This window comes from Eurosta solidaginis, chromosome X (assembly GCF_040869045.1).
Source record: "Eurosta solidaginis isolate ZX-2024a chromosome X, ASM4086904v1, whole genome shotgun sequence".
In the NCBI taxonomy this organism is placed as follows: domain Eukaryota; kingdom Metazoa; phylum Arthropoda; class Insecta; order Diptera; family Tephritidae; genus Eurosta; species Eurosta solidaginis.
Genome location: NC_090324.1, coordinates 62,023,610 through 62,050,528, shown reverse-complemented (window position 1 = coordinate 62,050,528; position 26,919 = coordinate 62,023,610). Strand labels below are relative to the sequence as shown.

Genomic DNA, 26,919 nt, shown 5'->3' with positions numbered 1-26,919 from the left:
TAATTGTTTTTTATAAAAGCGTAGTATCGGCTTATAGCTAAAAACATTTTCATTGTTTACTTAGTAATATTTGTTTACTTAGTAATATTACTACTATTCCAATACAAAAAGGAAAATCAATATGAGTAGCAAAAAGGGGTGAAGCGAGCGAAATCTGCGAAACATCTTTAAAATCTGAGTTATGTTGAACAATATCACACATATGAAAAATTTCCTAACTATGTATCATAGGAAAGTAAGAAAATTTTCTTCCCATTAAAAGAGTTTTTATCGTAACTCAAGATTTTGGGTGTGTTTGCAAAATCTCCTACCCCTACTGCGACCACCGTGGTGTGATGGTAGCGTGCTCCGCCTATCACACCGTATGCCCTGGGTTCAACTCCCGGGCAAAGCAACATCAAAATTTTAGAAATAAGATTTTTCAATTAGAAGAAAATTTTTCTAAGCGGGGTCGCCCCTCGGCAGTATCTGGCAAGCGCTCCGATTGTATTTCTGCCATGAAAAGCTCTCAGTGAAAACTCATCTGCCTTGCAGATGCCGTTCGGAGTCGGCATAAAACATGTAGGTCTCGTCCGGCCAATTTGTAGGGAAAAATCAAGAGGAGCACGACGCAAATTGGAAGAGAAGCTCGGCCTTAGATCTCTTCGGAGGTTATCGCGCCTTACATTTATTTATTTTTAAATTCCGATTACTTAAAAGCTAACGCCAGGTCGTATTGGTGTTGCCAGTATGAAATTGTGGTTGCTGCTTTAGTTTTTGAAACTTTTTTGATGAAATATTTCACATAACTTTGTTAATTTCAAAAATAGCTAAATAAAATAAACATTTTAAAACTGGAATAAATGAAAATACATAATTTATTTTGTTGTTTCCCTGCCTTTGAATTGTACACTAAGTTGTACAGTGATTCTGTTCCAAGAGCACTTACCATTTCAGAATTGTGTATCGTTCTGTGGGTGCTCTACTACACTGCCGATTACAATTGCACAAATGTAAATGTGCTTAACTGCAATGTGTTGACTATACTTTTCCACTTCGATTACAAGTACACGAATTGTTATCATGGCTGTATTATAAGGTTCCTTACCCTTTAGAAAGAGTGTATCGTTAAGTGGAGGACCTCTCTATAATGCCGATAACAATTTCAAAAAGTTGTACCCAAGAGTAATAAACATCCGAAGATTGTTTGGAGATCGTTTACTTACTCCATTACCAGTAACGATGTAAGTAATCAGTTCTTTCCAACAAGCGACCATCCTTATGGAAAAGTAACATTGATTGTAACTGATTCTTGAAGGTAAACTGAATGCTAAGTGTTGGAGAAATATTGGATTTCGTAATGCAGATTTTCGCCGCTGGGTACTAACACAATCTCAATTTGGTAATCCTTTATATGTAGTGCTGATCCTATACCTATTATTTGCATTGCCAACGGCACTTCGCCATCCGTACCGTTAGATGGTGTGAATGTGCATAATATATGTTCTTTAACAGATGTTAGTAAAGGTTATGCAATTCCTGCAAATAATGCTATCGTAAGCAACGTATCTTCTGCCGATGGAACTGTTATTGCTTCGAATTGTGCTCCATCGTTTGCATACGTTGTCGCTAACATTGTGGATGCATCGGTTTCTTCAGCTGACGATGTTTATAGTCGTGCTAATGCTACTTATACTTCTACGAATACAGGTAAATCATATGCTGCTGATACTGCTAATGCTAAAGCATCTTTCACCTGTTTTACCTTCGGTCTCACCTGAGGATATTATTGAGTATGTGGTTAAACATACTAAACAAAATAAGCATCAATTGCGTGTTAGAGTGTAAGCAGTCCCTGGTGAAAATCGAGACAGGGAGAAGCATACATCTATATTGGGTTCCAGGGCATATGGGAATAGATGGGAATGCAATAGCTGATGAACTAGCTAAAAAGGGCGCATCGCTTGAAACTTGCTCCGTAGACGTCCCAATTAGACTGAGCGAAATTAAGCGAAGGCGAGAGGTGCACAAGCGCGGGGGCTGTAAAATGTCGAAAATTATGTGTAGGTCTTACAACCTTAGACTAACAAAGTTGCTTCTATCATTAAAAAGAGAGGACTGTAGACTCATGACGGGTATTCTGACTGGACACTGCCTTCTGGCGTCACATACCTTTAAATTAGGCTTGGTCAGTGATAGCAGATGTAGGAAGTGCGGGGTGGAGGAGGAAACGATCGAGCACGTTCTGTGCTCGTGCCCTGCGCTTGCCAGGCTGAGACTCCAGCTATTAGGAGTGATACAGCTGTCAGATCTCGAAGCAGCAAGCGGCTTAAGTCCTAGGAAGCTTCTAGTATTTGCCAAGAGGACGCAGTTATTTTATAACGTAGGTCCTGGTTTTTGATAGGGTTTTTCAATTTTTTCGTTAAAACAAACTTCTGGCAACACTACGAACTTATTCAGTCTATGTGAGGACCAGTTCAACCTAACCTAACCTTAGCATCAACTGCAGTGTTTCAAGCTTACTAAGGAGTCGGAGTCGCTTAACCGCAAATATGTAAGTTTTAAGCTTGGTGTAGATGAATTGCACTTTGATAAAGTTCTGAAGCCTGAACGAAATGGTAACCATTGCACATAGGTAGATTTTCAAGTTTTAGGCGGCCAAATATATTTTATTGCCTATATCTTCTTAAAACTGTTTAATAAATGAAAAATTATAATATATGATTTGTGTAATTAATCGGTTATATTAAAAAAATAGATATTACACTGTGCAACACTAAAAATACCTGCGCAGTGAGTCTTTTTTCTTGTTGTACAGCAGCAAGGGTGTATCAAACCCTCTATCTAACCCCCCATCTGCAAGTATATGCAGCTAAATTTAGTGCAGTTGGCAAGCTAATTGTGCCAAGTACCATGTTCAAAACTAATTTTCATTTGGACGGACTTGGAAACATAACCAAATTGGTTTTGAACAACAAAAATCAAAAAAAAAAAAATTTTTTTTAACATCCTAAATAAAATAGGTTGTTTATCCATTTATAACTTTTAAAAATCATAAACACCATTAATAATGTTAGTATTTACCTGAAATATCAGAATCCATCACAATTACTCAATTCAGTTGTCTTAAAACTTAAAATATTCACGTTAAAAACATGCGATTTCACATAGGTTAACAAAAAAAAAACTATAACAAGCGTTTCAGAAATAGCTAAATTCCGATTACTTGACAGCTAACGCCAGGTATGCGATGGATGGGAAGGGGTATAATTATTGTTCCCCTGTCTATTGTTAATCTGTGGGAGTGCTTTTTTTGTAATTGTCGCAACTTTCAGGAATTAAATTAGGGACGCCTAATTGTCTAAAATCTACCTATGTGCACATGGGTAGATTTTTAAGTTTTGGGCGGCCAAAAATATTTTATTGCCTATATCTTCTTAAAACTGTTTAATAAATGAGCGATTATAATATCTAATTTGTGTAATTAATCGGTTATATTAAAAAAATAGATATTACACTTTGTAACACTAAACAATACCTGCGAAGGGATGCTTTTTTCTTGTTGTACAGCAGCAAGGGTGTATCAAACCCTCTATCTAACCCCCTATCTGCATCTAATGTATATGCAGCTAAATTTAATGCACTTGGCAAGCTAATTGTCCCAGATACCATGTTCAAATCTGATTTTCACTTGGACGGACTTGGAAACTTGACAAAACTGGTTTTGAACACCAAAAATCAAAAAAAAAAAAAATTGTTTAACATCCTAAATAAAATAGTTTGTTTATCAATTTATAACTTTTAAAAATCATAAACATCATTAATAATGTTAGTATTTACCTGAAATATCAGTGTTTAGGCAGGATGCCTAACTTTTTCCGCATCTGTCTGCGATCCCCCCAATGCAACCCTGCGAATCGATACTCAATACTCGAATTAATTTGTAACCACCCACACCATCACCGCCACATGCATGTGCATGCATGTACATGTACGTGTATATGTGTTTTTTGTCAGCACTCATGCATATGCATGTCGGGGTTGATGTGTTTGGTGCCTTTCCCCTCCAAAACGGACGATTTTGCGGGTCAACGGTTGTAGCTTGCTATACAACCGGCCTCTTGGATTTCAACAGCCGTACAGCACGCATCTGCCGCCAACGATCTCGGCCGTTCTGATCACAATAAATTCAGGTAATATTGTAACCAACTAATTCATATAGTTATACAATAAACCACATATATTATAACGAGAAATCTCGTCTATTTGCTTATTTTCTATTCCATACACCTATTCCCACTGAGAGCGACCCCGGTGCGCCCACCTACCTCCAGGAGCAAACGCACCCCGGCCGAACATTTGGTCCTTCTTCACCATGAATTTGGAATACAGTACCTATATACAGTCCACGTCACAAGATACCAAAGCTGACCGCACACACTTCAGAATTCCTAACATAAAAAGTTATACGGAAAAATATTTGCCCATCAACAGCTATACCACAAAATTTGGAAAGTCTATTATTTAATACCAGCGTGCAAAACACTGAGCAAGCGACAGCCAGATTAAGCCATCAGCAACACCACAAGTCATCTTGCCACATCATCACCAGAACATACAAATCACCAAAAAGTTCACAGTAAGTGCAATATTTCTTGCCACATTTTTTTGGTTAAAATAATAAATAAAAGTGCGATCTAAAGTGCCATACGTGATTGTAGTTAACCGCGAAAAGTGTGAAAAAACTGTGTAGTGCCAAAAAGGAAAATAAATACAAACGCGTTGCATTAACGTCGCTTAAGATTCCTTGTGACTATCTGGTCTGTCCCCCCACCAGCGGTAAGGCTCTCCAGACACAGCACAGGGAAGAGGTGCAGATAACCTCACTTTCAAAAAAAAAATTCACGCCATTCGACTGCGGCAAAATTCTACTTCTTTTGCGTCACTATTATTTTCACTAATTTCTCTAGCTAATCTTGTTACACAGTTTTGTTCTTTGTTGCATAACATTTATTTCACGGTTTCACACTTTTCGTCGAGTTTATATCAACACGCACTTATTTTATAATAAAATTGAAGGTTGAAGTGGCGAGTGGCCCCCTTTACTTCGCACAATACACATTGGTGTTGATGCCCCCTGCTCGTTGTTTTAAGGCACAAATAATCTGCAAAGTCAGACAAAAATAAACAAATTAAGAGTAATAAATCAATTTTGCGTAATTTTAATAGTTGTTGGTTGGGTGATTCGCTCGGGTTTTCAAGTTTTATATCCCTTGGTTAATTCGCTCTTCACTTTTCAACTATGAACCTGGACTCCTACATTAGATTGGCCGATCGAATAATCGAATTCGAGGCCGATTTTAATGATATCAATGCGGCTCTACACACTGTACATACTCTTGCAATACAGCAAATAGAGTTGCAAGCTAAGTGGGAAAAAGCAGAGAACGCCCTAGAAGAGTTGCTTGGCTCTGACACGCTCGACGCAAAGAAAATTGCAGCGGTCAAGATCAAGCATAAAGCGGCATATGCCGTATTCTTGCGATGCATGTCGAACATGGCTGAACTTCAAGCCAAATTGAGGAAGGAAAAAGATAGGGCAGTGAAACCTGAGGGAGAACGCGCGCGCGAACACAGTATCCTCCTGCCAGCTTGTGATACTGAGGTGTTCACGGGCGACTACCTCTCTTGGCCAACGTTTCGTGACCTGTTCACGGCCATATACAAAAACAACAGTCACCTAAGCCCGGTAGAAAAGTTGTTCCACCTCAATCAGAAAACTCAAGGTGAGGCAAAGGACATCGTCAAGAAATGTCCCTTGACAAATGAAGGCTTCGAAACAGCCTGTAAAAACCTATGTGAGAGATACGAGAATAAGCGGATTCTCGTAAACTCACAACTACAAATTTTGTTTAATCTAAAAAAGATAGATAGCGAGTGCGGCAGCTCTATCAAAACCTTACAGCGCGACATAAATAATTGCTTGGCATCGTTAAAAACACATCAGATCGATGTTTCAAATTGGGATGCGATTATTACCTATTTATGTTCGAAAAAATTACCTGAAAATACGTTAGCTCTATGGGAGCAGAGCATTGACCACAAGACGGACATATCCAAGTGGGAGGATATGGACAAATTCTTGTAAAATCGTTTACAGACACTTGAAACCGTGTCTGGTTTTATAGGGAATGTCACTTCTAAAGTGCAAAAGTCAAACACGTCGCGCCAGTCGACGGAAAACCCTACAAAAAGACTTGGTGCTTTTCAAACCAAAGTAACCAAGCAAACAAGAAAATCAATATGTAAAATGCGCAAATCTACGGAGCACAGATTACGCAACAGTTCACGTTTTTGTGATTTCAAGCCGGTAGAAACGATTAAATTCGTCAAATCCACAAATGGCTGCCTGAATTGTTTATCCCCAGGACACACAGTGACGAGGTGCACCAGTTCGTACAACTGTTCCAAATGCCACTCTCGTCACAACACGCTCCTGCATGCGGACACACTTCAGCAACCGGCGGTGCGAAATCCCTTCAAAGATGCGGATAATGCCCCATCAACTTCGGCACAGGCAAGGAAAAGACAGGAATCGGGACAACCACCTTCCTCTGCGAATCAGAATGTCAAATCCTGCCATGCCAATTCCAGCACAGGCGTGCTATTAGGAACTGCTCGCGTGCATATTCACCATAATGGTATCGACTTCTCCGCGCGGGCATTAATTGATTCTGGGTCTGAAAGTTCCTTTATAACTTAAAGACTGAAACGCAGAATCAATTTGCCAGCGAGGAAAATGCATGCCCATGTTTCAGGCATCACAAATGCGGTGTCAGCTCAGGTGGAAGAAGCATCCAACATCGAATTACGTTCACCAGTGGATCCCTGCTTCAGCCTGACTACACCCGTACTAGTTCTAGCGAAACTCACTGGAAATCTTCCATCCTGCCATATCAACACAATGACTATGCAGGCATTCCCAGACTTGATTTTGGCAGACAAGAGGTTCTACGTCAACGAAGACGTAGACCTCATACTTGGCGGAGACATATATCCCCACATTATAATGAGCGGTATAAAAAAGAATGTGCTAAACACACTCTTAGCCCAAGAGACAGTGTTCGGTTGGATACTAACCGGTCGTATCGAATCACCGAATCCAACGAAGAGCATTATGTCTTTCTACAACGAGGTTGCGTTAGATAACCAACTCAAAGCTTTCTGGGAGGTAGAAAATGTACCTAAAAATAAAATATTAAATGAAGATGAAAGGTACTTCGAACAACTATTTAAAGAAACAACGCAGCGAAGTGAGAATGGAAGGTACACCGTGTCACTACCATTCCGGCGGGATTACCCTAATAATATTAACTTAGGACCATCCCTGAAGCGTGCATGCTCTCAATTCTTCCGGAATGAGGGGCGGCTAATAAAAAACCCAGATTTAGATAAGGAATATGTTCGAGTGTTGTCAGAATATGAATATCCCATCCGACGATTCGGATCATTACTTCCTGCCCCACCACGCCGTTGTAAAAGCAGAAAGTACAAGTACGCCTCGAGCCCAACGGCCAACGGTAATAGCTTAAACGATATTCTCCTCCCGGGCCCAGTTCTACAAGCCGATCTGCCCATCCTTATATTACGATGGAGACTATACCGTTTTGTCTTCAATAGCGACATCGAAAAGATGTATCGTCAAATTTGGGTGAACGATGAGCACACCAAATTTCAACGTATTGTGCATAGCACTTCCCCGAATGACCCTATTAGTCTTTACGAATTAAAGACGGTTACCTTCGGAGTGAATTGCGCTCCATATCTCGCGATAAGAACGCTCCTACAACTGGCTGACGACGTGGAAAATTCACCCCCTACAGCGGCTAGCATACTAAGAGAGAGTATGTACGTAGATGATGTTTTATCTGGAGGACACACAATAGCGTCAACCATCAAAGCAAGAAACGAAATTCGCGAAGCCTTACACTCAGCTGGCTTTCCATTACGCAAGTGGACCTCAAATTGTAAGGAAATTCTAAAGAACATCCCCAAAACGGATTTGCTCAGCGAGTATTTCTTGGCGTTCGAAGAAGCTAGTTCGGTAAAAGCCCTGGGAATACGATGGAACGCTCACTCAGACGTATTTTATTTCAAGGCAGGAACCCTGGAAAATGGCGAAAACATCACCAAAAGAGCAGTCCTATCCGCTATAGCCAAACTTTTCGACCCTTTAGGCTGGCTTGCGCCAACGGTCATTGTGGCAAAAATACTCATGCAGAGTATTTTGTTAGAAGGCACCGCTTGGGACGACCCAGTATCGAGCAGTAAGCTAGAACGATGGAAAACCTTCACCGACCAATACCATGAAATCGATAAAATCCGGATACCTAGATGGGTCAACTTTTCACCAGGAACCGACATCGAGATCCAGGGATTTTGTGACGCATCTGAGAAGGCTTATGCAGCAGCCGTTTACATGCGCGTAAAAACGGATAATGACATCTGGACAAACCTGCTTCTAGCCAAAACCCGAGTAGCCCCAGTGAAAACTCTTTCTCTTCCACGATTGGAACTTTGCGGAGCCGTGCTGTTAGCGGAAATCACCGAATCAATTTTCAGGAACCTCAAGTTGGGACCAGTGAAAGTGCACCTTTGGACGGATTCAACAATCGTCTAACATCAAAATCATGATTAGGGCAACCATTCATAATTGCAAAACCTGCACTATTCACCGAAAACAGGCGCAGTCCCAACTTACGGGTACCCTTCCCTGCGAACGCACTACTTTTACCCGCGCGTTCACCAATACCGGGGTAGACTTTGCGGGGCCTTTCGACATCAAAAGCTACCGCGGTAGGGGATGTCGACTGTCAAAAGGCTACGTATGCTTTTGTCTGTTTCTCCACTAGGGCCATCCACTTAGAAGCCACTAGTGACCTTAGTACTCCATGCTTTCTCGCAGCCTTTGCGCGTTTTATCGCGAGAAGAGGATGTCCGAAAAACATATACTCCGACAATGGTACAAACTTTGTCGGAGCGTCAAGATCTTTACGATCCGAGTTTAAAGCCTTCCTGGCAGAAAGCCGAGACAAAACAGTCTCAAAGTAGAATCATCAAGCATTAAGCTGGCATTTTATTCCCGCCGCTGCTCCACATATGGGCGGCTTGTTGGAGGCGGGAGTGAAGAGCTTCAAAAGCCAGTTCAAAAAGATCGCATCTCCCCATAAGTACACCATGGAGGAGTTGCAAACCCTTTTGTGCAGGATTGAGGCGTGCCTCAACTCGCGCCCACTCAGTCCAGGGTCGAATGACCCAACGGATCTGGAACCACTAACCCCAGGACATTTCCTAACGGGCAGCCACCTACTGGCTCCGCCAGAACCAGATGCTAGTGAAAGCTCTACCTCGATGATAAATCGGTGGCAGAAACTCAAAGCCCTCCATCATACCTTCTGCAAGCGATGGAAGGTTGAATATCTATGTGAACTTCAAAAACGAGTTAAGTGGAAACATCCCAAAGAAAACATACAAGTGGGAGATCTCGCCGTCCTCAAAGAGGATAACTTATCTCCCAACGAATGGAGGTTAGGTAGAGTCGTCAACGTACACCCCGGCGAAGATAACCGAGTACGTGTAGTCGACCTCATAACCGAGAAGGGTCAAGTGAGACGACCTTTGGTCAAACTGATCCTTCTCCCTACGGAGATCGATTGTGAGAGGACCACGGGCTTCTCTTAACAATCCCTCCTTTCCTCCCCATCCCTCTTTTCAAAAAAATCTACCCTAACCTAACGCAGATCCTCTATCTGCTACAGAACCTAGAGGGACTCAGCCCATTCTACCCTTAAGTTTCCAAAGCAGAAACCATCCCACTCACTCGTTCTCCCATAACGAGGACACCAGAAAAGCCCTCAAGCAGATCCGTTGTCTGCCACAGAATTTGAATGCACTCGGCCAACAGGAATTTGTCAAAATTTCCCGAGTCAAGATTTGTCACAAAACCGCCCCAGATTAGAGTTAGATTGAAGAGCGCTTCATCTCGGAATGCTTTTCATTAACCTTTTCTTACGACCAAATGCATTGCACTTATGCTCATATTAGGAGGTTTGGCAACAAATTTGAGATAGTGCATTTTGAATAAAATTCTAACGTCTGGCATTCTTCAAACAATTTCTGAAAGAATGACTTACCCGAAGTGACTTTTATCAATTTACGAAATATTTAGCAGAAAACGACGTATTGGCATTTACAAATTTCTTATGGCTACTAATATACTCCCAAAGATACGTGTCTACTACAATTCCCTGAGAAAAAAGGGGATTACCTTTACCGGAAACATCTTGAAAAAGGAACAAGCAAATAAACGTGATTTTGTTATGGATGTTCAAGACTTGCGTCACTCGCGTACAGAATCATCTGAGATGTTAATGGTGAGGGGTAGATCAGAATTAAAAATGTATAAAAATCCAGAGTAAGCTTTTTGTACCGCAGTTTTGCATGGCCGACAGATTAGCCTGGGTATATTTATCATTACACGACTGTATTAGTCAGCGTCAATTGACGGGATTGCAAAATTATTTTTCTATTAATCAATGTATTATGAAAAACGTCGAAACATCATAGGCGTATACCAGGCTTAGATAGCATTTATCAACAAATGACAAGGTTGATAAAACTCAATTTGGGCAATCAGATAGGAAGACAATAGATGTGCAGGTGGTCTGCAATGTCATATATTCGACAATAAATTATTTGGGATACGGGTAGGCCTCGGATTTGGATCAGTGGTATGCTAATAGAATTGGCAGAATGCCACATGGGGTGGTACCGAACGACACTGTATAAAACGGCACACCAAGCTAGGTGGAGCTTGCCTATTGCCAGCTTGCCATCTTTACGCCAATCATTGCCTAATCTACCATAACCCAGTTCTCTTTGTTTAATAACAGATTTATGTAATGCAATTTTGTTTGCTGTCGCGTACTAAGAATTTTCAACAAACTTCTTTATGGACAATATTTCGCACTATTACTGGCCAAATTCTAAAGCCAGACTCCACAAGGAAAAATAAACACCAACAAAATTTTTTTTCTTTTACTCACCGTCAATCCAAGTCATTAGTATCCAATTGATGCGGCTCGTGTACGCATAAGTCATGCAACATATTACCAATATTTTGCCAGTATTTGGATTTGTTTATATTACCGACCCAGCAATCTATTAGGGGATTTGTAATACTCATATTAAGGCACAAACCTCTTTGTATGTACACTATATTATAAGTCATACCTGTAACTCCTCATAACATAAGAAGTGGCTCCGGTAAATCGACTAGATAACCTTTAAATGCAGTTGCACAATCGTGTGCCGAATAGCCACCACCTTCCAAACCGAGTGGTTTGTCATTTTGTATATGTTGCCGTAGCTCGTTTTGCCTCGAAGCCGATCCCGTCTTACGAAAGAGGCCCTCCTGTATGAATACGCCATTCACAACCACCAACATCCCCAGCAGCACCACCATTTTCATTACCATTCCACAAATTATTAGCGGTGGCAGAATTAGTTTTTCAAACTCAAGTTCAGGTCGAGACATGGTGAACCCGTCCTCAAGTATGGCGTACATGGATCTATAGAAAAACGGATATTCTAATTCCAGACTATGTAGTGCACTAAATGCTTCTAACGATGTTGCTACATTAAAGTCATGAGCATATCTGATTTCTAGCGAAATGATACGCAAATATTTGCACTTTAATGTTAAGATTCCCCCTGTTACCATATTTTGTACCATAAAGGTTTTTTATCCACACAGTCAACATTTTTGTGTAGCAACCATAGATCCTGGCTATTTTCCTGACACGCGCTCAATAGCAAGTGATGTCCGGTGATGCATAATGCGCCTCCTTGATTTCGAATCTTTGGTTTCAACACGGTTTACGCCATCAACTGGCTATTATAAATATCGATTATGCGTTGCGCTTCTCTAATACCAGTCTTGTGTGCACAATCCACCGGACCGAAACCTTCCACTATTGTTGCATCGCCAGCAAAAAGTAAACTTTTCATTGGTCCCAATGGCTCGGCGAGCGTGAGTACATCATTGATTGTACTGGCAGTGGAAGAGTCAGGACGTCTGCCTAAATAACATGCTAGCGAGCCCCAATTGGAACGCAACATTGATGTTGGATATGGTATCTTGGAGTTTTTCAATAAATTACGCATTAATTTGGATATGTCTACGCGCACTTCAAGATCGGGCAACTTTTCAATTTTCTCATAAAATGCGCCACCTATAACAACCTCAACTACGCGATTACCTTTTGGTATTTTTGCTATTTCTACAATTTGTTTCGTCCACCTTCGTTGGTATGTACCAGTTAATTTCTGTTACTGGTTTTCCCATACGCAGTTGCTTTTTAGCTAGTCCTGTGGGTATATAAATGAAGTTCTCATTACTTGCCCCACTTCTTAGCTTGGTTATGTGTTCGATATTCAAACACTCCAGCGAGCAGCCCAGCCAGCTGCCCTTGAAAAAAAAATCGTTGGTATTCAGCTCCACGATATAAGTTCAATGGGCTATGCCAAACTTTGAATTCGGGCAAGAAAGAAGTGCCCAGTATGGCTCGGGTATAGGACCGCTTCCCTCTCGAATTTCTAACAATAGCGACGGCAGTTGAAAACCATAAGGCATAAATTCCAATATTTGTTGTTCAATATGCCCTGGAAAACAGGAAATAATGCCCCCAAAAACGCGCCGTGATGAATTTTCTGGGACCAAAACCTATAAAGAAAAAAAAGAAAATCCATTAAGACAAATGCATAAATGGGCAGCGCAAAAAAGGTGACAACTGACGGCGCGGCCGACGCCGCAGTTGGAGCACCCCTTTGCGATGCCGGTATACCTAAAACCAGAACGACATCATCTGAACAAACCGTCGCCTGAACTATACAACCAGCCACCTAAAAATAAAAGAAAGTTTATCAATAATATGTAATAAAGCAAATATATTTATTAGTAATAAAATTAGTTTAACAATTTATCATGTACTTACCCTTTCCTTTATATATGTGCCATCGTACTCCAACCACGCGTAACAATGAGAAAGAAAACGCTTTAAATCGTTCAAGTCATGTCCCGTTTGTTTCAATTCATTGGAATTCTACATTCTATACACGGGCGTGTATGAATGTTCATTTGTTTTGTCTTTTGCCGTTGGCATATTTGTAACCAACTTATGTACATATGTATGTATGTACGCCTACTTGGTTCGGCATATCATATTAGTGCTGCATCAAGTGGCGAACACTGGTACCGAAAACCCGCAAAAGGAACAAAATCGGGATCGGCTTTTTTGACCCGGGCAGTCCCAAAAAATACTTACACACAAAAAAAAAAATAAAGGCAAACACCTCCTTAAAAATTAATTGCTCGCATTTACAAACAAAAAAAAAAGGGACCAAAAAGAAAAAAAAATTTATTTTTTCCTTTTGATTTTTTTTATTTTTTTTGCCGTCGGTACTGCTTGCTTTCTGGCTGGTGGGCAGGACTTGTTGTTTTTAACAACAAACATCACAAACAGTCATTATAGGGGCTCGGTACAAAAACAATCCGGGTCCCGAAATAAAAGAATCCCGACACGACAAAATCCCGCAATGGGAAAAGTCAACTGTTTTCTACCGGCCTAGTGTGCTACTGCCCCAGTGACCTAGTTTTTTTCAAGGGCAAGCAAATACATATATGTATATATATATTCGCACGCCACAAACTCACCATACCAGCTATCAGCTGACCAATAAATACACGACAGGGTTGCATGGTTCATTTAGCATAATGGTACGTGCAGATAGAACGCGTCGTTGAGAACGCATCGCCAATCTGCATGCAAGCACCGGCAGTTGGTAAACTATCGAATTTAATTACGATTTTCGCTATTCGTCATGAGCTGTCGAAAAAAACGCTTCGTTTTAAACTCGGTTTATTCATCTATTTTAACGTACGTTTGTTAATTAAACAACACGCGTATCACGAAAACAAGTAATTTTGCGCGGGTGGCTTGGAATCACGTCCGTTCCAACCTCCCACACACCGCAATCTTGCTGGTTTTGTTGAAATGCATAAGCTGTTCGAAATCACAGCACTAACTACCTTGCAAAAACGATCTCGTCATTCCACGTCGTTTGACTAGTCATTTTACGGTGATAGGTTATATTCGCAGTCACATTTGCATGGGCGTGGGTAAGGATTGTGACCAAGTGTTTTGTAGGGTAATAATATAATACACAACTGACGAAATACATGCCCTGCAGCGAAAACGCGCATCACCCAACCAACCTCACGGCCACTCGCCCTGGCACATCCATAAAATGCCACAGTCGACCTGAGAGCGACACTACACGTTATACGCTGGAACGGAGACCTCGGCCTCTTCGTCCAGCCCAGAAAACCTCAAAACCCTCGAGTCTGCGATCCCCCCAATGCAACCCTGCGAATCTATACTCAATACTCGAATTAATTTGTAACCACCCACACCATCACCGCCACATGCATGTGCATGCATGTACATGTACGTGTATGTGTTTTTTTTTTTGTCAGCACTCATGCATATGCATGTCGGGGTTGATGTGTGGGTGCCTTTCCCCTCCAAAACGGAGGATTTTGCGGGTCAATGGTTGTAGCTTGCTATACAACCGGCCTCTTAGATTTCAACAGCCGTACAGCACGCATTTGCCGCCAACGATCTCTGCCGTTCTGATCACAATAAATTCAGGTAATATTGTAACCAACTAATTCATATAGTTATACAATAAACCACATATATTTTAACGAGAAATCTCGTCTATTTGCTTATTTTCTATTCCATACACCTATTCCCACTGAGATCGACCCCGGTGCGCCCACCTACCTCCAGGAGCACACACACCCCGGCCGAACAATCAGAATCCATCACAATTTTTCAATTCAATTGTCTTAAAACTTAAAATATTCACGTTAAAACATGCGATTGCTCATAGATTAAAAAAAAACTATAACACGCGTTTCAGAAATAGCTAAATTCCGATTACTTGACAGCGAACGCCAGGTATGCGATGGATGGGAGGGGGTAGAATTATTGTTGCCCTGTCTATTTTTAATCTGTGGGAGTGCTATTTTTGTAATTGTGGCAGCTTTCAGAAATTCAATTATGGCCGCATAAATGTCTAAAATCTACCTATGTGCATTGATGTATACCCAGCGGCGAAGTCAGTCTGCGATCCTTCTACATTATGCATTACGAAACCCTTACGAGTAATTTTTATACTCAGTTGAGCAGAGCTCACAGAGTATATTAACTTTGATTGGATAACGGTTGGTTGTACATGTATAAAGAAATCGATATAGATATATACTTCCATATATCAAAATCATCAGGATCGAAAAAAAATTTGATTGAGCCATGTCCGTCCGTCCGCCCGTCTGTCCGTTAAAAATTTTTTTTTTGAAGTCAAATTTTAACAAAAAATTGAATATCTTTACAGTATATAAGTAAATTATATCAACATTCAACTCTAGTAATGACATGGTGCAACAAAATGCAAAAATAAAAGAAAATTTCAAAATGGGCGTGGCTCCGCCCTTTTTCATTTAATTTGTCTAGGATAATTTTAATGCCATAAGTCGAACAAAAATTTACCAATCCTTGTGAAATTTGGTAGGGGCTTACATTCTGGGACAATAACTTATTTCTGTGAAAAAGGGCGAAATAGGTTGAAGCCACGCCCAGTTTGTATACACAGTCGACCGTCTGTCCTTCTGCTCGGCCGTTAACACGATAACTTGAGCAAAAATCGATATATCTTTACTAAACTCAGTTCACGTACTTATCTGAACTCACTTTGTGTTGGTATAAAAAATGGCCGAAATCCGACTGTGACCACGCCCACTTTTTCGATATCGAAAATTACCAAAATTAAAAAAATGCCATAATTCTATACCAAATACGAAAAAATGGATGAAACATGGTATTTGGATTGGTTTATTGACGCAAAATATAACTTTAGAAAAAAACTTTGTAAAATGGGTGTGACACCTACAACATTTAGTAGAATGAAATGAAAAAGTTCTGCAGGGCGAAATAAAAAACCCTTGAAATCTTGGCAGGAATACTGTTCGTGGTATTATATATATAAATAAATTAGCGGTATCCAACAGATGATGTTCTGGGTCACCCTGGTCCACATTTTGGTCGATATCTGGAAAACGCCTTCACATATAAAACTACCAACACTCCCTTTTAAAAGCCTCATTAATACCTTTAATTTGATACCCATATCGTACAAACCGATTATAGAGTCACCCCTGGTCCACCTTTATGGCGATATATCGAAAAGGCGTCCACCTATAGAACTAAGCCCCACGCCTTTTTAAAATACTTATTAACACTTTTGATTTGATACCCATATCGCACAAACATATTCTAGAGTCACCCCTGGTCCACCTTTATGGCGGTATCTCGAAAAGGCGTCCACCTATAGAATTAAGACCTACGCCCTTTTAAAATACTCATTAGCACCTTTCGTTTGATACCCATTTGTACAAACGCATTCTAGAGTCACCCCTGGTCCACCTCTATGTCAGTATCTCGAAAAGGCGACCACCTATACAACTACCACCACTCCCTTTTAAAACCCTCATTAATACCTTTAATTTGATACCCATATCGTACAAACCCATTCTAGAGTCACAACCGGTCTACCTTTATGGCGATATATCGAAAAGGCGTCCACCTATATAACTAAGGCCCACTCCCTTTTAAAATGTTCATTAACACCTTTCGTTTGATACCCATATTATAGAGTCACCCCGGGTCCACCTTTATGGCCATATCTCGAAACGGCGTCCACCTAGGGAACTAAGGATCATTCCCTTTTAAAATACTCATTAACACCTTTCATTTGATACCCATTTCGTACAAACAAATTCTAGAGTCCACCCTGATCCACCTTTATGGCGATATCCCTAAATGGCGTCCACCTATGGAACTATGGCCCACTGCCTCATAAAATACTCTTTAATACCTTTCATTTGATACACATGTCATACAAACACATTCCAGGATTACACTCGGTTCATTTTCCTACATGGTTATTTTCCCTTATGTTGTCACTATAGGTCTCAACTGAGTATGTAATGTTCGGTTACGCCCGATTTAACCTTCCTTACTTGTTTACATTCACTTAAGCGCCAAATACACGACACGAACATTTCCGCGAACATTCCCGTTATGTCATGTTTCTGCGACCTTTTCTGTCGTGTATGGTGGTGTTTGCCAGTTCGCGCAAATGTTCGCCAAAAATCAAAATATTTTAATTTTTGGCGAATATTTGCGCGAACTGTTCATGCGTGTATGGCGAAATAGCTCATAATCGTAGTAATTTCTGAACGAAACAGACGTGCGCTGAAAAGTAAAATGGACAATAAAAAATTTCTGAGTGAATTTATTGAAATGTAAAAATCTTTGCCATCATTGTGGCAAGTAAAAAGCAAAGATTATTGTAATAGAATTAAAAAGAATAATGATTATGCGACTTTAATCGAAAAATTAAAAGAAGTAGATCCTGATGCCACAAATGATACAGTTATAAAAAAAATCAGTACTCTCTCATTATTGTATCCCATTTCGTTATGAGTGGCAAAATTGTTTGTAAAAGTTGGTCAAATATTGCCTTGCTCATACGAACGTAATTTTTAAAATCATTATGTGACGTGAATTCCAGTTCTTTAATAAGCTCACTTTGTCCAAGAACTACTCGTTTTTTAAACCATTCTTTGCACCAAATTCTTTTTTTGCGATCTTCTCGCTTTTTTTTTACGCTTAATTGCCACAGCGAGCAATATTGCTGCAGCACAATTGTTGTCCGTATTCATCGCTGTCTGAAAGAGAACTAATGTTCGGCCAAAAGCTCGTATGGTGTATGGCAAAAGCTGCGAACAAGATTGCGGAATTTTCGCGGAAATGTTCGTGTCGTGTATTTGGCGCTTTAGATTGTATGCTGACTTGAAATGAAGAAATTTCTATGCATATTTTAAAACTTCGTGAAAGTTCGTGGAAATACATACTTATATACATACATGTATTCATACTTTTACATACATACATGTTTTCCTTATATCGCTTTGTGGCACGCGTCAGTCGATTATTCGTGTGAAGATTGTGCGCTGTTCATTTTAGTGAAAAAATTTAAAAATAAATAATAAAAAACAAATTTATACTATTTAAGAGAGTTTTTCAATTAAATTACTTAGATTTATTATAATAATAGGTTTCTTCTTATTTAATGTGTGCATATTGTGGAATTCCAGCAAGCATAACGGTATGTTCTGTGAACTACTGAAAAATTGTGATTTTATGTACATATATACCTATATTCGTAACATATATTTGCATGTAAAGCTTGTGCGTTAATTGTTTTTTATAAAAGCGTAGTATCAGCTTATAGCTAAAAACATTTTCATTGTTTACTTAGTAATATTTGTTTACTTAATAATATTACTACTATTCCAATACAAAAAGGAAAATTAATATGAGTATCAAAAAGGGGTCAAGCAAGCGAAATCTGCGAAACATCTTTAAAATCTTGAGTTATGTTGAACAATATCACACATATGAAAAATTTCCTAACTATGTATCATAGGAAAGTAAGAAAGTTTTCTTCCCATTAAAAGAGTTTTTTATCGTAACTCAATATTTTGGGTGTGTTTGCAAAATCTCCTACCCCTACTGCGACCACCGTGGTGTGATGGTAGCGTGTTCCGCCTGCCACGCCGAATGCCCTGGGTTCATACCCCGGGCAAAGCAACATCAAAATTTTGGAAATAAGGTTTTTCAATTAGAAGAAAAATTTTCTAAGCGGGGTCGCCCCTCCGAGTGTATTTCTGCCATGAAAAGCTTTCAGTGAAAACTCATCTTCCTCGCAGATGCCGTTCGGAGTCGGGGTAAAATAAGTAGGTCCCGTCCCGCCAATTTGTAAGAAAAATTAAAAAAGGAGCACGACGCAAATGGTCTTAAAACTTAGAATATTCACGTTAAGACATGTGATTTCACATAGGTTAAAAAAACTATAACACGCGTTTTAGAAATAGCTAAATTCCGATTACTTAACAGCTAACGCCAGGTATGCGATGGATGGGAGGGGTAGAATTATTGTTCCCCTGTCTATTCTTAATCTATGGGAGTGCTATTTTTGTAATTGTGGCTGCTTTCAGAAATTCAATTATGTCCGCCAAAATGTCTAAAATCTACCTATGTGTATTGATGTATACCCAGCGTCGAAGTGAGTCTGCGATCCTTCCACATTATACATTACGAAACCCTTACAAGTAATTCTTTACATTCATTGTATGCTGACTTGTAATGAAGAAATATCTATGCAGATTTTAAAACTTCGTGAAAGTTCGTGTGAAATACATACTTATATACATACATGTATTAATGCTTGTACATATATACATGTTTTCCTTATATCGCTTTGTGGCACGTCCAGTCGTTTATTCGTGTGATGATAGTGCGCTGTTCATTTTAGTGAAAAAATTTAAAATTAAATAATAAAAAACAAATTTAATCTATTTAAGTGAGTTTTTCAATTAAATTACTTAGATTTATTATAATAGTAGGTTTCTGCTTATTTAATGTGTGCATATTGTGGAGTTCCAGCAAGCATAACGGTAAGTTCTGTGAACTACTGAAAAATTATGATTTTATGTACATATATACCTACATTCGTAACATATATTTGCATGTAAAACTTGTACGTTAATTTGTATGATTTGATCGGGGATTGCCCGTATTGCTTTTTTTTAAATGTATGAAAACATTTATTTGAAGCAATTTTTAATTTTATAATTTATTTAATAATTTGGGAAAAATTTAAACAACGTGACAGCAGGACGGACAAGGCGACAGCTGTTGCGATTATACCTTGTAAATCTCTTCAAAGCCTTTTCTCCCGGGAGTGGGAGTTGAACCCGCACTCCTACGATAGTTGAAATGGTTACAAACGCATTCAGCTACGTCATGCCTTAGTTGTTGTAAAGTGTTTCCCAATTGCCTTTTGCATATTTTAATCTTTTACACATTGCATACTTCATATGCAATTATGTGTCAAAGCTATGCTTGTTGGTACGGCGGTTTTCAAAGAAACTGTGGTATTTGTCGCTGTTTTTTTGTTCTATTTATAGAACTACAACGAATTAACCAATTTTTTCTGTTTGTATAAACGCGCAGTATCAGCTTATAGCTAAAAACATTTTCGTTGTTTACTTAGTAATATTTGTTTACTTAGTAATATTACTACTATTCCAATACAAAAAGGAAAATTAATATGAGAACAAAAAGGGGTTAAGCGAGCGAAATCTGCGAAACATCTTTAAAATCTTGAGTTATGTTGAACAATATCACACATATGAAAAATTTCCCAACTATGTATCATAGTAAAGGAAGAAAGTTTTCTTCCCTTTAAAAGAGTTTTTTATCGTAACTCAAGATTTTGGGTGTGTTTGTAAAACCTCCTACCCCAACTGCGACCACCGTGGTGTGATGGTAGCGTGCTCCGCCTACCACGCCGAATGCCCTGTGTTCACACCCCCGGCAAAGCATCAAAATTTTGGAAATAAGGTTTTTCAATTCGAAGAAAATTTTTCTAAGCGGGGTCACCCCTCGGCAGTGTTTGGCAAGCACTCCGAGTGTATTTCTGCCATGAAAAGCTCTCAGTGAAAACTCATCTGCCTCGCAGATGACGTTGGAAGTCGGCATAAAATAAGTAGGTCCCGTCCCGCCAATTTTTAGGAAAAATTAAAAAAGGAGCACGACGCAAATTTGAAGGAAGCTCGGCTTCAAATCTATTCGGAGGTTATCGCGCCTTACATTTATTTATTTATTTTTTTTAATTCATGTTCTACTCGACGAGACCTGCAAGAAACACATCATTTCCCAGGCATATATAATGGGTATTCACGAGAGCCTAGTTATCAGCTTATATGCTTATGTTGTATATTTTTTAATTTCCATAAACAAAATAACAAATAATTTTTTATACAGATAAGCTGATAAGCTGCTTGCGTGAATACCCCAATACACTTTTGTGTTTTGTGTAGCACTGTGTTATTTATTATATTTATAAATATATGCAAAACAAGTCCTAATTTTTGTTTAATTTACAGATAATTTAAAAGTTGATGCACCAATGAGCGCTTATATAAACAAACCACACCACAATCATTCAAAACGAAAAAAGAGCGCTTAGCAAAACGAAAGTACGATTATGAAATTAAACATCTTAAAAATAAGGAAAATATCGGAAGTGCTGGGAATACAGACAATAAAAAGCGAATGATGGGAAAAAGTCACCAAATTAGTAACGATATTACTTATAAGAAATATATGTGCATAAAATGGACTTCGTATTTTAGTTTGTTTTTTAATCCTTTTTGAAGTTTTTTTTAAACACTTTTTAATTTTTTTTATTAATTATAAGAAAGAATATGTACATACGTACTTATATATGTAGGTTAGGTTTGTGGATGCCCCCCATATATATGTGTATGCATAATATCTAGTATGAAATTGTAGTTGTTGCTTTAGTTTTTTGAAATTATTTTTGTTGAAATATTTTACATAAATTTGTTAATTTCAAAAATAGCTAAATAAAAATAAACATTTTACAACTGGAATAAATGAAAATATATAATTTACTTTGCTGTTTCCCTGCTTTGAATTGTACACTAAGTTGTACAGTGATTATGTTCCAAGAGCACTTACCATTTCAGAACTGTGTATCGTTCTGTGGGTGTTCTACCTACACTGCCAATTACAATTGCATAAATGTACATGTGCTTAACTGCAATGTGTTGACTATACTTTACCACTTCGATTACAAGTACACGAATTGTTATAGTGGCTGTATCATAAGGTTCCTTACCCTTTAGAAAGCGTATATCGTTGAGTGGAGGACCTCTCTATAATGCCGATAAGAATTTCAAAAATTTTTGCCCTAGAGTAATAAACATCCGAAGATTGTTCGGAGATCGTTTACTTACTCCATTACCAGTAACGATGTAATTAATCAGACTGTCCACAAAGCGGCCATGCTTATGGAAAAGTAACATTGATTGTAACTGATTCTTGAAGCTAAGCTGAGCGCGAAGTGTTGGAGAAGTATTGGATTTCGTAATGCAGATTTTCGCCGCTGGGTACTAACACATTCTCAATTTGGTAATCGTGTATATGTAGTGGTGCCAACTGCTGATCCTATACCTATTCTTTGCATTGGCAACGGCACTTCGCCATTCGTACCGTCAGATGGTGTGAATGTGCATAATACATGCTCTTTAACAGATGTTACTAAGGGTTATGCAATTCCTGCTAATAATGCTATCGTAAGCAACGTATCTTCTGCCGATGGGACTGTTATTGCTTCGATTTGTGCTCCATCGTTTGCATACATTGTCGCTAACAGTGTGGATGCATCGGTTTCCTCAGCTGACGATGTTTATAGTCGTGCTAATGCTACTAATACTTTTACGAATGCAGGTAAATCATATGCTGCTGATACTACTAATGCTAAAGCATCTTTCATCTGTTTTACCGTCGGTCTCACCTGAGGATATTATTGAGTATGTGGTTAAACATACTAAACTAAATAAGCATCAACTGCGTGTTAGAGTGTAAGCAGTCCCTGCAGAGAATCGAGACAGGGAGAAGCATACATCTATATTGGGCATATGGGAATAGATGGGAATGAAAAGCGGATGAACTAGCTTAAAATGTTGCATCCCTTGAAGCTTGCTCCGTAGACGTCCCAATTAGAGTGGGCAAAATTAAGCGAAGGCGAGAGGTGTACATGATCTACCAAGCAGGAAAGGCGGGGGTTCAAGCGCGGGGCTGTAAAGTGTCTAAAATTATCTGTAGGTCTTACAACCTTAGACTAACAAAGTTGCTTCTATCATTGAAAAGGGAGGACTTTAGACTCATGACGGGTATTCTGACTGGACACTGCCTTCTGGCATCACATGCCTTTAAATTAGGCTTGGTCCGTGATAGCAGATGTAGGAAGTGCGGGCTGCAGGAGGAAACGATCGAGCACGTTCTGTGCTCGTGCCCTGCGCTTGCCAGGCTAAGACTCCAGCTATTAGGATTGATACAGCTGTCAGATCTAGAAGCAGCAAGCGGCCTAAGTCCTAGGAAACTTCTAGTATTTGCCAAGAGGACGGAGTTATTTTATAACATAGGTCCTGATATTTGACAGGGTTTTTCAGTTTGGTCGTTAAAACAAACTTCTGGTAACACTACGCACTTATTCAGTCTATGTGAAGTCTATGTGAGGACCAGTTCAACCTAACCTAACCTAAGCATCAACTGCATTGTTTCAAGCCTACTAAGGAGTCGGAGTCGATTAACCGCAAATATATACATTTTAGGCTTGGTGTAGATGAATTGCACTTTGATAAAGTTATGAAGCCTGAGTTGTGGCCAGTCCAAGTGACGATCTGCCACTTTTTTTTTTAAAGACGCAAAACTACAACAGCGGACTAGTGCATAGTGTCAATCACATGCCATACAAATATATCCAAATCTTTTTTTTTTTAGTTCGTTGTTGGAGTATGATGTATTTGTCATCATCGAGACTTGGCTAAATAGCAATTTCTTAGATGTTGAATTTTTTCGTCCTATGCTTTTCACATTTTCCGTAAGGATAGAGGCAACAAAGACTGGCTTAAATAGAAGAGGTAGTGTGCTGATTGCCGCCCGGGGCGGTCTTCAGGCCTCGCTTATTTCTTTAACCCTTCATTAGGCACGTAACCTACAATCGTTTCAAAGTCGTGCAACTCCTTAAATTTTTCTCTTAAATTACATAAGCTTTTTAATACCTGTTTAAAATTTATCTCTTTATCCAATTAGTGCATTCAGTGCGGGTTTGACGTGTGGTTGTAAATTATATCAAGGTCTGAACAGTGCTGGTCTACGTACGTAGACCACGTGACTAACGACGTAACTTTTTCTTGCTACAATATTACTTAAGTTCAGGTAAGTTCCGCGTATATTTTGTTACAAAAGTGCGGTAATATCACTACTTTGAGATAATATTATGTCTGATTCCAAAAAAAGACGAGTGGAAAGGAGCAAAAATCCTGAAGTACGGGAAAGATGGCTCTCCGAACTATCAAGTAGTGAAGAAAGCGCTATGGATGAAGAAGACGAGACGGAGGTTGACGAAGATATGGATGCCAATGTGAATGCTGCTGAAGAGAAAGACCACGAGGCCGAATCCGAACTAAAAGTATCGAGCGATTATGAAATTATTTCAGACGGAATACGCGTCGTTGGCCAATGGTAATATTTTACTATTTACCAAATATCTCTGGTATAAACGCTCTTTGTGTTTATAAAGCAAATAATCCCCAAAAGAATATAAAACGCAGTGATTTTCTTGAAAAATGCCTTTTCGACCACAAATTGAAGTTAGATCAAAAATCCTCGACTACCCATGGAAATGAGGCAGCGAGCCCGTAACCTTCTTGGCATCCCAAGTATTGCACCACAACCCACTCAACCACCAAGTAACTATGTTGGATGTTGTCATATTTGTCCTCGCAATATAAACAAGTATAAGCAATATAAATATAAACAAATTATTCCGAAAGTCGTGTACTAAATGCGGCAGATTTGCTTCCAAAAATCATATGAGGGGAGCTGCAAGGAATGTCTCAATGAGGAAATATAAGCAGTTTTCAGGCAACCCCAACATATAAGTTTTGTACTGAACTTTTATTTTTTTACATGAAGAAGTGAATTTTTTCATATTTTTATTTTAAGTTTTACGACTAATAAAAACATTCTTGTAAATCGTCCATTAGTTATAAGAAAAAATACTTATGAATTGCAACAAATGTCAAAAAACACATACATAAATGATTTTATTGAATTTGCAGAACATACAGAAATATTTTGGTCAAGATACTAGTTTATATTCCTGATATTGAAACACAGAATATACTTATGAATTATTATCAAAAAAAAAAAAATGAATAAAACTTTTAGTCATAATATTAAAATGGTCTACGATAGTAGACCACGTGCCTAACCACATAACAGAAATCCATGTGTCTAACGAAGTGTTAACTGATAGTGGCACGCTTCTTGATCAACTTTGTGTACGGATTCATCTCTATTTGGGTCAGCTGCTCATTTATGATACATACATTCCGCCGTCCATCCCAGAAAGTATTTATAAGGCCCATGTAAATAATAGATATTTTAAATATAAAGCGAAGTATGGGAGAAACGCAGTTGTGTGTACTTGAGGATTATAATTTAAGTAATGTTAGCTGGATCTCTCTTGAAAACAATCTCTATTTATCTCCTATTAACATTAATAGCTCTTATGAATCGTATCTTATTGATAATTTTGAAGGGGTGGGCTTATTTCAAATTAATAGTTTCCAAAATTCTTTACATCGCACTCTTGATTTAATTTTTGTAACTAATACAATTACTTTTGTTATCTCTGAACCTGCGTCTTCAATTTCGCCACCAAACTTGCATCACCTGCATTTAAAGCTTGATATTGAGTTCGTGGAGTATTTCTGTATTCCTACATCAAATATGAAAACATCGTGCAATTTTCGACGCTGTAATTGTAATCGCTTAAATTCTGCTTTAGGTGGGGTTGACTGGGATGCAATGTTTGGCGAAAGTGAAGTTGGAAATTCTTTCAATGTATTTAAAAATGAAACTCATAAGATTTGTGAAAACATCGTGCGGGTACATAAAAATAAAATTTATATATGTCCATGGCACAATAGTGAGCTCAATCATCTAAAAAATTTGAGAAACAAGTTCTTTAAAAAATACAAGATTATTAATCAGCGTCTATTTTATGATTTGTATACTCATTATAAGATAAATTTTAACATCTTAATAAGTCTTCATATGCTAAGTACGTAAGAAATTTCGAGGTACACATCAAGAATACTCGGAAGAACTTCTGGAATTACATAAACTCCATGCAGAGGGCATCTAGCATACCGAAATCAGTATGCTACAATAATGTTACTGCTAACTCTGTTAATCTCTGTGCAGATTTTTTCTCGGCAAACTTTATCACAGATAATGACCCAGCGGCGAAGTGAGTCTGCGATCCTTCCACGTTATGCATTACGAAACCCTTACAAGTAATGTATTACATTCATTTACATTGTATGCTGACTTGTAATCAAGACATTTCTATGCATTCTTTGTAATAATGATTTTAAAACTTCGTGAAGGTTCGTGTAAAATATATATATACATACATATGTATGTTCATACTTTTCCATATATATGTACATCTAGATCGTTTTGTGGCACGCGTCAGTCGATTATTCGTGTAAAGATTGTGCGCTGTAAATAGTATTGAACAATTTTAAAAGCAAAAAACCTCAGGCAATAAATAATAAAAAACAAATTTAAACTATTTAATTGAGTTTTTCAGTTAAATTACTTAGATTTACATATTATAATAATAGGTTTCTTCTTATTTAGTGTGTGCATTGTGGACTTCCAGCAAGCATAATTGTAAGTTCTGTGAACTACTGAAATATTGTGATATTATGTAATATGTAATTTAACACAGCAGTATGTACCTATGCTTATGTTTTTTTTTATTAATCTGTCGAAAGACGGAAATAAGGATTTGGTTTGGAAGGCTAAGAAGTATTAAAAAAAAGTCTAAGGAAGGAAAGTAAAATAAGATTAGGAATTCAAAATTGACAAATGGGAATTAAGTAATCAAAAGAAAAATGGTAATTTGGAATTTAAAATAGGAACTAATTAACTAACTGAATGAAAAGAAAATTTGATCGGGCGATTGCGTTGGGGATACTAAAGCTAAAAACTGGAATAAAATTTTGGAAACTACAAAAAA

The 26,919-nt window shown here is 38.5% G+C and overlaps 1 long non-coding RNA gene across 2 annotated transcripts; it reads left to right on the top strand.

Annotated features, from left to right (window-relative positions):
* The first annotated feature begins 18,182 nt into the window (after positions 1 to 18,182).
* Positions 18,183 to 25,071, top strand: LOC137234221 (uncharacterized). Of its 2 annotated transcripts, none has more exons than XR_010947735.1 (3): positions 18,183 to 18,333; positions 23,916 to 24,041; positions 24,123 to 25,071. It is a non-coding gene; the product is annotated as an uncharacterized lncRNA (long non-coding RNA). The 2 variants fall into 2 exon arrangements; XR_010947734.1 differs by lacking the exon at positions 18,183 to 18,333 and adding an exon at positions 19,512 to 19,684.
* Positions 25,072 to 26,919: the final 1,848 nt, after the last annotated feature.